Source organism: Pseudophryne corroboree, chromosome 8, assembly GCF_028390025.1.
Source record: "Pseudophryne corroboree isolate aPseCor3 chromosome 8, aPseCor3.hap2, whole genome shotgun sequence".
NCBI lineage: Eukaryota > Metazoa > Chordata > Amphibia > Anura > Myobatrachidae > Pseudophryne > Pseudophryne corroboree.
Window position 1 is genome coordinate 7,953,585 of NC_086451.1, and position 8,999 is coordinate 7,962,583.

An 8,999-nucleotide genomic window follows, 5' to 3' on the forward strand; every position below is an offset into this window, starting at 1 on the left:
ACAACAAACCTGCCAAGAGAGGGCCGCCCACCAAAACTCACAGACCGGGCAAGGAGGACATTAATCAGAGAGGCAGCACAGAGACCACAGGTAACCCTGAAGGAGCTGCAGAGTTCCACAGCAGAGACTGGTGTATCTGCGCATGTGACCACAATAAGCCGTACACTCCATAGAGCTGGGCTTTATAGAAGAGTGACCAGAAAAAAGCCATTACTTAAGGTGGGTACACACTAGTAGATATATCTGCAGATCAATTGATCTGCAGATATATCTATGTACGGATCGAGCAGTGCGCTGTGCATACACACTGCCCGATCCGTCGGGGGACTGACGTCATGAACTGGGCGGGCACCCGCCCGCCCAGTTCAGCTGTCAATCACCGCCGGCCGCTGCAGCATGTGTACGGGCGGTCGGACGACCGCCCCGTACACACACAGCGACGCGCCAATATATCGTTAGATATATTGGCCGTCAGCTGTGCTGCGCGGCCGACGCGATACGTCTGTGAACGACGGAGTTCACAGACGTATCGGCCGTACACACTGGCCGACGGTCCCGCGATATATCGGCCGTTCAAGAGAACGGCCGATATATCGACCAGTGTGTACGGGCCTTTAGTGTTAATGATAAGAAGGCACGTTTTGAGTTTGCCAAAAGGCATGTGGACGACTCCCCAAATGTATGGAGGAAGGAGCTCTGGTCAGATGAGACTAAAATGTAACTTTTCGGCCACCAAGGAAAACGCTATGTCTGGCGCAAACCCAACACATCCCATCACCCCAAGAACGCCATCCCCACAGTGAAACATGGTGGTGGCAGCGTCATGCTGTGGAGATGTTTTTCAGCAGCAGGGACTTGGAAACTTTTTCGTGTCGAGGGAAAGATGGATGGTGCTAAGTACAGGAATATTCTTAAGCAAAACCTGTTTCAGTCTGCCTGTGATTTGGGACTGGGACGGAGGTTCACCTTCCAGCAGGACAATGACCTGAAGCATACTGCTAAAGCAACACTCGAGTGTTAAGGGGAAACCTTTTAAATGTGTTGGAATGGCCACGTCAAAGCCCAGATCTCAATCCAATGAGAATCTGTGGTCAGACTTGAAGATTGCTGTTCACAAGCGGAAACCAACCAACATGAAGGAGCTGGAGCAGTTTTGCCTTGAGGAATGGGCGAAAATCCCAGTGGCAAGCTCAGAGACTTATCCAAAGCGACTTGCAGCTGTAATTGCCGCAAAAGGTGGCGCTACAAAGTACTGACTTTAGGGGGGTGAATAGTTCTGCACGCTGAAGTTTTCTGTTATTTTGTCCGATTTGTTGTTTGCTGCACAATAAAAAATAAAACATCTTCAAAGTTGTAGCCATGTTCTGTGAATGAAATGATGCAAACCTTCAAACAATACATTTTAATTCCAGGTTGTGAGGCAACAATACATGTAAAATGCAAAGGGGTGTGAATACTTTTGCAAGGCACTGTCATTTTATAAAAAAAATTCTAAATAAGCAATTCCAATGGTAAGAAGAAAAAAATCAGCCTATAAATTTGTGCATTAGCCCGATTTTCGTTGCCTTTTTATTTTCTGGTGGTGGGGCGAGCACCTCTTTGGCGCTATAACTTTTTATATATAAGGTTTACTGGTAACCCACTTTAGCTCCGTTTAGGTCGGAGTCTTTCCTATCTTCCTAGCGCAATCCGCGCACATTATAGCGGTGTAACGGTATAAATACGGCCGTGAATGGAAATGGAAGGTAATATTTTTCATCTTTCCCTCCGGATGGTGTCCGGCGCTGCCTCTCCTTTTCATTCGGGGATTCCGTGTGATGTTACAGCTGGTTAGGTACATACTAAACACCGGGAAAATCTCTATTCTGGTTTGTAAAGTGATGTTGTCCTCATCCGCAGTTGTCGCAACGAGTGTGAGCTCTTGTTCCCAAGGGGGTATTAGTCTCCTTAGGTGGGGCGTCGTACTGCCTTGGTGCTCTCCAGGTGCCAGGCTTGTACCCTGCAATATGCCGTACTAGTAGATTTGCCATACCCGTTTATGAAGAAGCAGACACGGAGAGAGTGTTGTGTCCTGTCTCCGGTTGTCCACAAGCTGATATCTTACCTGGGGACTTTTTAGTGGCCGATTCCAACCCAAAATGTTCCAAAGGAAATTAAACTGCAAATGTTCCTGAGCTGTGCCAGGCGCCCGATAGGAGGGAGTAATGGTTTGGCGCAGAAAATCTCCCCTCATACTTGGGAGTGGCTTGTTCAGGGTTGTCAAAGCCCCGCCCCTGTGGCTTGCGTTCATATGCGTATATGTAGTACATTTGGGGGAGCCCTGGTGTCGGTGTGAATGGGTCCAACTACGCTGGAGAGAAGACATTTTGTTAACAGCCGTTAATTGCGCCCAGGAGTCTGTAAAACCGTCTCTCGGTATATTATCTTACAAATCAAAAATATATAGGAATGACTCAATACATGTAAATGCGCCTTTCCTATATGTGTGTTTGATGTTATTTTGCAATGAGGTGACCTTTCTGGGGCGGTATAGGTAAAGGCTGCTATGTGCCGTCTTTGAATACCCATTATATCTTTTTAATTCTGTTGTGACAGGACAATACCGTACGGAAGCACTCGCAGCTTCCGCGTCCCGTTGACTGCGCACAGAATGGAAGGTCAAGCCGCACGAGGCCTGACCACATAGGGGATTCCCGCTTACCGTCAGTAACCGCCTGTTACTGACTCCACCCACTGCGCTGTGGGCGGGTTCTCGCTGCCACCACCAAACTCCTAACCTGCCGTGGCGTTTGGAACCACGGTTCTGCTCTGTATGTGCCGACGCACTGCTTTACCACACCTGTGTGGTGTCGACGAATCCCCACTAGCCACTTGCTAGGCATCTACCGGTAGCTGGCGGAAGGCGGAGCTTGGAGACGTCGGGTGCTTCCCTGGACAGCCGGAGAACGGGGCTAGGTTTGGCCTAACCCTGTTGGTCACAAGATGAAGCAGTCTTCTTGAGGCAAAGGTGTTTATTTGCTCAATAGTTCTAAAGAGAACCCTTCCCTATTGCTAGGGGCAACAGCATACAATCAAGATCTTTTCAGCAGAAGAAGATGTTACAATACACACTCCTATGGGCCAACTGCCCTTCTTTTATCCCTCTCCAAGACCCCTTACCACAGGGGGTAAGCCCGCCCTGTGGTGCACAACCAATCAATGTTTACCCATGAGCTGTGCATGCTCTGGTCTCATGCACACCTAACATTGTTCCCTACGGACAGTGGGGAGTGGTCGGTCTCCTTTGTCTCTCCCATCTGGGAGAGCAGGGTACTCCCACGGTGCCGTTCAGTCTGGCTGGGGGGAGGTTTTCCCTCCTAAACTGACTTCCAGAAACCTGCCCGGGACCCAGCTCACTGCCTGCAGCCTGGATTTGGGCTCCAGAGCTGGGCAGTCTGGCTCCCTGGTCCAGGTTTCTTGGCACTACGGCTGATCTCCATGGAGCTCCAAGAAACCACTCAGCTTGTTTTATAGCTAAGCTGCTTCTCTTTCTCCCTGTACCCTTTGGAACTGTGAGGCTGGATGGGAAAACATTCAGTTTTTGGGGAAAGGGTCTGGGAGAATCCATCAGCCTGCACAGCTATGGATTCCCCCCTCCTGGGACACACAATCAAGTAAGTGCACTTTCTCTTTAAATATATTACATTTAAAATCACACTGTACATTGCTGAGCCTGTGCCTTGCACAGACTCTACATACTCAGGCACTGCAGTGCCTTCCCTAGCCCTGCAGCCTGGCTGCTAGGGCTCTCCCTCTCAGTGCTGGAGGTATGGGGCTGGCTTCCCCCATCCTCCAGCCTGCCTTCCTGCCTCTGGGGTTCCAGGGAGCTGGCTCTCCCTGTCCCCCCAGTGTGGCACTAACCAGTGGCCTCGCCGCACGCAGCGGCGCACCCCCCTGTACCGAAGTCCGGCGGCCCGGGACACTTGTCCCGGCCGCCGGGACCCTGGCTTGTTTCAGCGCTGAGGCGCCGGGAGCGTAGCTCCCGGACCCCAGTGCTTCACCATCCTGCTCGGCAGCCTAATTTGCCCACGCCGCTAGGGAGCCGGCTAGCCCGGTCCCCCACGAGCGGCGCCTGTCTTGTGGCCTCGCTGCAGCGTCCGGCGGGGAGCCGGGCTGCAGCGCACCCCCCTCGCCGGCTAGCAGCCCGGGACGTCCGTCCCGGCTGCTGCGGCTGGCCACCCGTGCTGGGCTGAGGCGCCGGGAGCAGAGCTCCCGGCCCCCAGCGGCGGCTCTCACAGAGAGCACTGCAGCGGGAGCCGAGCTCCCAGCCGCAGCGCTCACCCTTCTCCCCGGCGCGCACACACTGCTGAGCGCGCCGGGGGCTGTCCTCCCTGCCGTGGTCTCCGGAGGGGTCCGGGTCCACGGCACATTGAAACATACATGTATTTTAAACGTTATAGATACATTTTACAAACACGGCGCCTAGCGCCCACAGCATGTTCAAATATGGCGCCAAGCGCCCATTGTCTTTGAAATAGCGCCGGGCACTAGGGGTTAACCCCTTCAGTGCCGCAGGCGGCCATTCTCCTCGTGGCTGGGGTCCCTCCGGCCACACTCCCCCCCCCCCCCCCCCCCCCCCCATTCAAGCGGGTCAACCAGGGACCCATGTCCCAACGATTTGGGTCCTGGTCCCGCAGTCCGTTGGGGTGAAGGGGACGCTACCTGGGGGGTGTAGGCTCTGGCCTAGACAGTTCATCCATAGTGTAGTGGGCCGCTCTTCGTGGGTGCACAATGTTCAAATAGTCCACCTGAAGTCCAAGTTCAAGGCTCCACCACAAAAGTCTGTCCAATTCCCCCAAGGTAGGTTGCAGCCACCTAACAGGTAGGTGGTAAGTCACCACGGTGGGGGGCCGGTTACAAACAAGTGCCACCCACGGTGTCCCAACTGTGGCATACCCCACCTCCCACAATAGCAGTTTTCTGCTCAAACAGGCCATAGGGTGCTCCTGCCCATATGGCTCTTTCTGGCTCGGTACTGCTCCCAGTCCGTGCAGTGGCGCAATAGTTCGTAACACACAGTCCTGGTCAAGAATGTGCGCCATCAGCACTGGAGCGGGTACCCGAGCCTCCTTCAATGACTGGAATGCCAACTCGCAAGCGGGTGCAAAGTCCACTGACTTGGGAATGCCCTTCCTAGCCATCTCTGTCAAGGGGTTCACTACAGGACTAAAGTCAATGACAACATGTCCGTAGGGCCTTACAGGTTCTAAGGTCAGTACCGGTCTGGGTGATGTGGGTCGGGGACAGCCTCTGGTTGCCTCCACCCCCTCTGGGTTGGGCCTACCCCTGTCTCCTCCCACATGGTGCCCCAGGCACTGCACCTCCGTCATACCTAACTGGCAACTGTCTGCCCTAACTGTCAGACCTGCCCTCCAATCCTCATCCGTCGACCTATGACTCGGGAAACCTACCCTGTCACCTAGGCCTACTCCTTCCTCCTCGTCCGCTACCTGTGCCACAGTGATGGCGGCAAGACCACCAGCCTCTGTATCCTGTGTGGCATCCACTACAGGGAGGCTGCGTGTCTTCCCCGATCTACTGAGCACAGGCAGGGGACCTGCTATGTCCACAGCAACTGGCTGTAAAGGTTCTCCTATGGGCAGAGGCCCAGAGACAACACAACCGCTGGAGTGCCCCGGCTGCCAACGCATGGCACCAGCCTTACAGTTGGTCTGGGCGTCATCCGACATTCCAGACCAGGGTAAGCTCTGTGTCAGGCACTTCAGGGTACGGTCTGTCCCCGGGTTACTGTCCAAAGGGGTTTCACTGGCAACCGACACCGGTTGCGCAGGAACGTTCCCTGAGGGGACCAGTTGGACACATTCCCTATCTGGTCTATCCCCTCCCACTTTCCTGGCTAACCTGTACCTTAACCCTTCCCGCCAGGTCAAACTTCCCGCCCCAACCCTGTCAAGGCCGCTGCCAGAGAGGCGCCTCATGCCTTTCGGGAATGGGTCAGAGAGTTGAGCCTCCCGTAACTCCTGCCTGTGGCCCTCAATCTCTCCTAAATTGGGACACTCTACAGGGGGATCTAGGTGGGGACTACTAGGGTCAGTCTGGTAGGGGTCAGTCATGGAAAAATCAGTGTGGTTTCTCATACTCACCGCCGGAGTTGGCAAACCACTTGGGTCAGGAGCATCATTGGGCACCCCCACAGGATCAAACGAGCTGGAACCGACATCCTCTGCGTTGCTAGGGGACGTAGGCATACCAGAGGCAAAAGGCATGCGGGGTCGATGTACTGATCTAGCCGCTGTAATCTTTTCCTCTGGGCTGGTTGATGCTGTGGTTGGCTGTGCTGGCAGTTGTCTAGCAGCTGTAGTCTTTTCCTCTGGGCTGGGCGGTGCTGGAGTAGCTGATGTCAACGGTGGGTTTGGAACTTGACTCCGGGGAATGGCGCCAACAAACGTAGTGACGATCCCACCACCCAGGTCATTTCCTAGGACCACATCAGTTGGGAGACCATCCATGACGGCAACTTCTCGCAACTCTGGTCCAGCTCCCCAGTCCAGGTAGACTCTTGCCATGGGAACTGCTTTTTCTGTTCCTTCTGCCAGGGTGATCGTGGCAGTGCGACCCTGCAATACTGCAGCAGGATCTATAAGGTGGGGGCTCACCACAGTGATTGAGGCCCCAGAGTCTCTTAGGCCTTCTCCCTGCAGGGGTCCCACGTGGACTGGCTGCAGGTGCCTCCACATGTTGTGTAGGGGCTGTTTGGCCATGCAGGTGACTCTCTCCGCAGAGTGCACCTGTCTCTCGCCACACTCCATCGGACTGACTGGAGGGGGAACAGTCTCTGTAGGCTCATCTCCTCTCGTCAAACAAGCGAGCCGGGCTCCAGCACTCGGATTTGGGGCACGAGTCTGGGGTGCTTGGGATGCAGGACAGTTCATCCTCAGATGTCCGATTTTCCCACAGCCGTAGCACTTCTTCTCCAGTCGTGGCACCGATGATCTCTGATCAGTTGCAGGGACGCTGCGGTGCGGTTACTGGCCAAGAGCACCCGGGTTGGAAGATGCTTGTCTTTGGGGTTGATGAGCTGAAGAGGGTGGTCCCCTTGGTGGTACAGTCTGTTGGAGCTGGCTGCTGGCGGGGCGCTTCTGCCCCCGTGGCCGAATTGCCACATATTTGTCGGCTAATTGGGCAGCCATTTTTAAGCTGGGTGGCTCCCGATCTAGCACCCACTCCTTCACTTCTTGGGCGCACCGGCGGTAGAACTGCTCCCTGCAGATCAGGTCGATCAGTGCGTCCCATGTAGTGGCTTCCGAATCCTTCACCCACTTCACCACGTACTGCCGCAGCTGGGTGGCGAACTGCTCATGGGTGCTGCTAGGATTCTTAGGCAAGTCTCTGAATTTCTTCCTGTAAGACTCGGGAGTGATGAAGAATCGCTGGAGGAGGGCCTTCGCAACTTCGTCGTAGTTCCCACAGTCCTCCGTCGCCACTCCTCGATAGGCCTCCAAGGCCTCTCCATGCAGAGTGGGCACAAGGTGTCTCACCCACTCTGACTTGGGTAGATCGTGTAGTTTACAAGTCCTTTCAAAAACTTGCAAATGTCCATCAATGTCCCCATCACTGTCTGCAAACTTGGCAAACTGTATACGTCCTGATCTGTGTACAACAGCTGACAACAGCTCCCGGGGTACCACGGCCTGTGGTGCCCGCTCATCACGCCACATCTGGATGATGATCAAGCGCTCTTGCTCCGTTGCCCTTTCCCCCAATTCCGCTAGCCGATCTGCTAGGGTATCCGGGTCGCCCCCCCTGGGACGTTGGGATCCTGGCCCTGCTAGGGATTGCTGGGAAACATGGCTGCTGCGAAAGGGGGCGGGGCTTGTGGTTCTCACCGGTTCCTCACGAAGGTCCACTGGTGGGCCGTCCTCTGCGATGCTGACGCCGTCAGTGCTTTCCACCTCCGCCCGATGAGACTCCTCCACGCTCCTGAGCGCCGCCTTCATGACGCTTCTGGACGCGTTGGAAGGGATATCCACACCCTTCCCCTGGCATACGATCTCCAGATCCTCCTTGGACATTCCGCTGAATTCCGCCATCTTGTGCGTTCTCCTGCGCTGCAGTTACTCCTCTCCTGAGTAACTCGGCTTCTCCAATCGGGTGATGAAAAGCCGCCTGGGATTATCCCACCACTATGCCACCAATTTCTGTGACAGGACGATACCGTACGGAAGCACTCGCAGCTTCCGCGTCCCGTTGACTGCGCACAGAATGGAAGGTCAAGCCGCACGAGGCCTGACCACATAGGGGATTCCCGCTTACCGTCAGTAACCGCCTGTTACTGACTCCACCCACTGCGCTGTGGGCGGGTTCTCGCTGCCACCACCAAACTCCTAACCTGCCGTGGCGTTTGGAACCACGGTTCTGCTCTGTATGTGCCGACGCACTGCTTTACCACACCTGTGTGGTGTCGACGAATCCCCACTAGCCACTTGCTAGGCCTCTACCGGTAGCTGGCGGAAGGCGGAGCTTGGAGATGTCAGGTGCTTCCCTGGACAGCCGGAGAACGGGGCTAGGTTTGGCCTAACCCTGTTGGTCACAAGATGAAGCAGTCTTCTTGAGGCAAAGGTGTTTATTTGCTCAATAGTTCTAAAGAGAACCCTTCCCTATTGCTAGGGGCAACAGCATACAATCAAGATCTTTTCAGCAGAAGAAGATGTTACAATACACACTCCTATGGGCCAACTGCCCTTCTTTTATCCCTCTCCAAGACCCCTTACCACAGGGGGTAAGCCCGCCCTGTGGTGCACAACCAATCAATGTTTACCCATGAGCTGTGCATGCTCTGGTCTCATGCACACCTAACATTGTTCCCTATGGACAGTGGGGAGTGGTCAGTCTCCTTTGTCTCTCCCATCTGGGAGAGCAGGGTACTCCCACGGTGCCGTTCAGTCTGGCTGGGGGGAGGTTTTCCCTCCTAAACTGACTTCCAGAAACCTGCCCGGGAC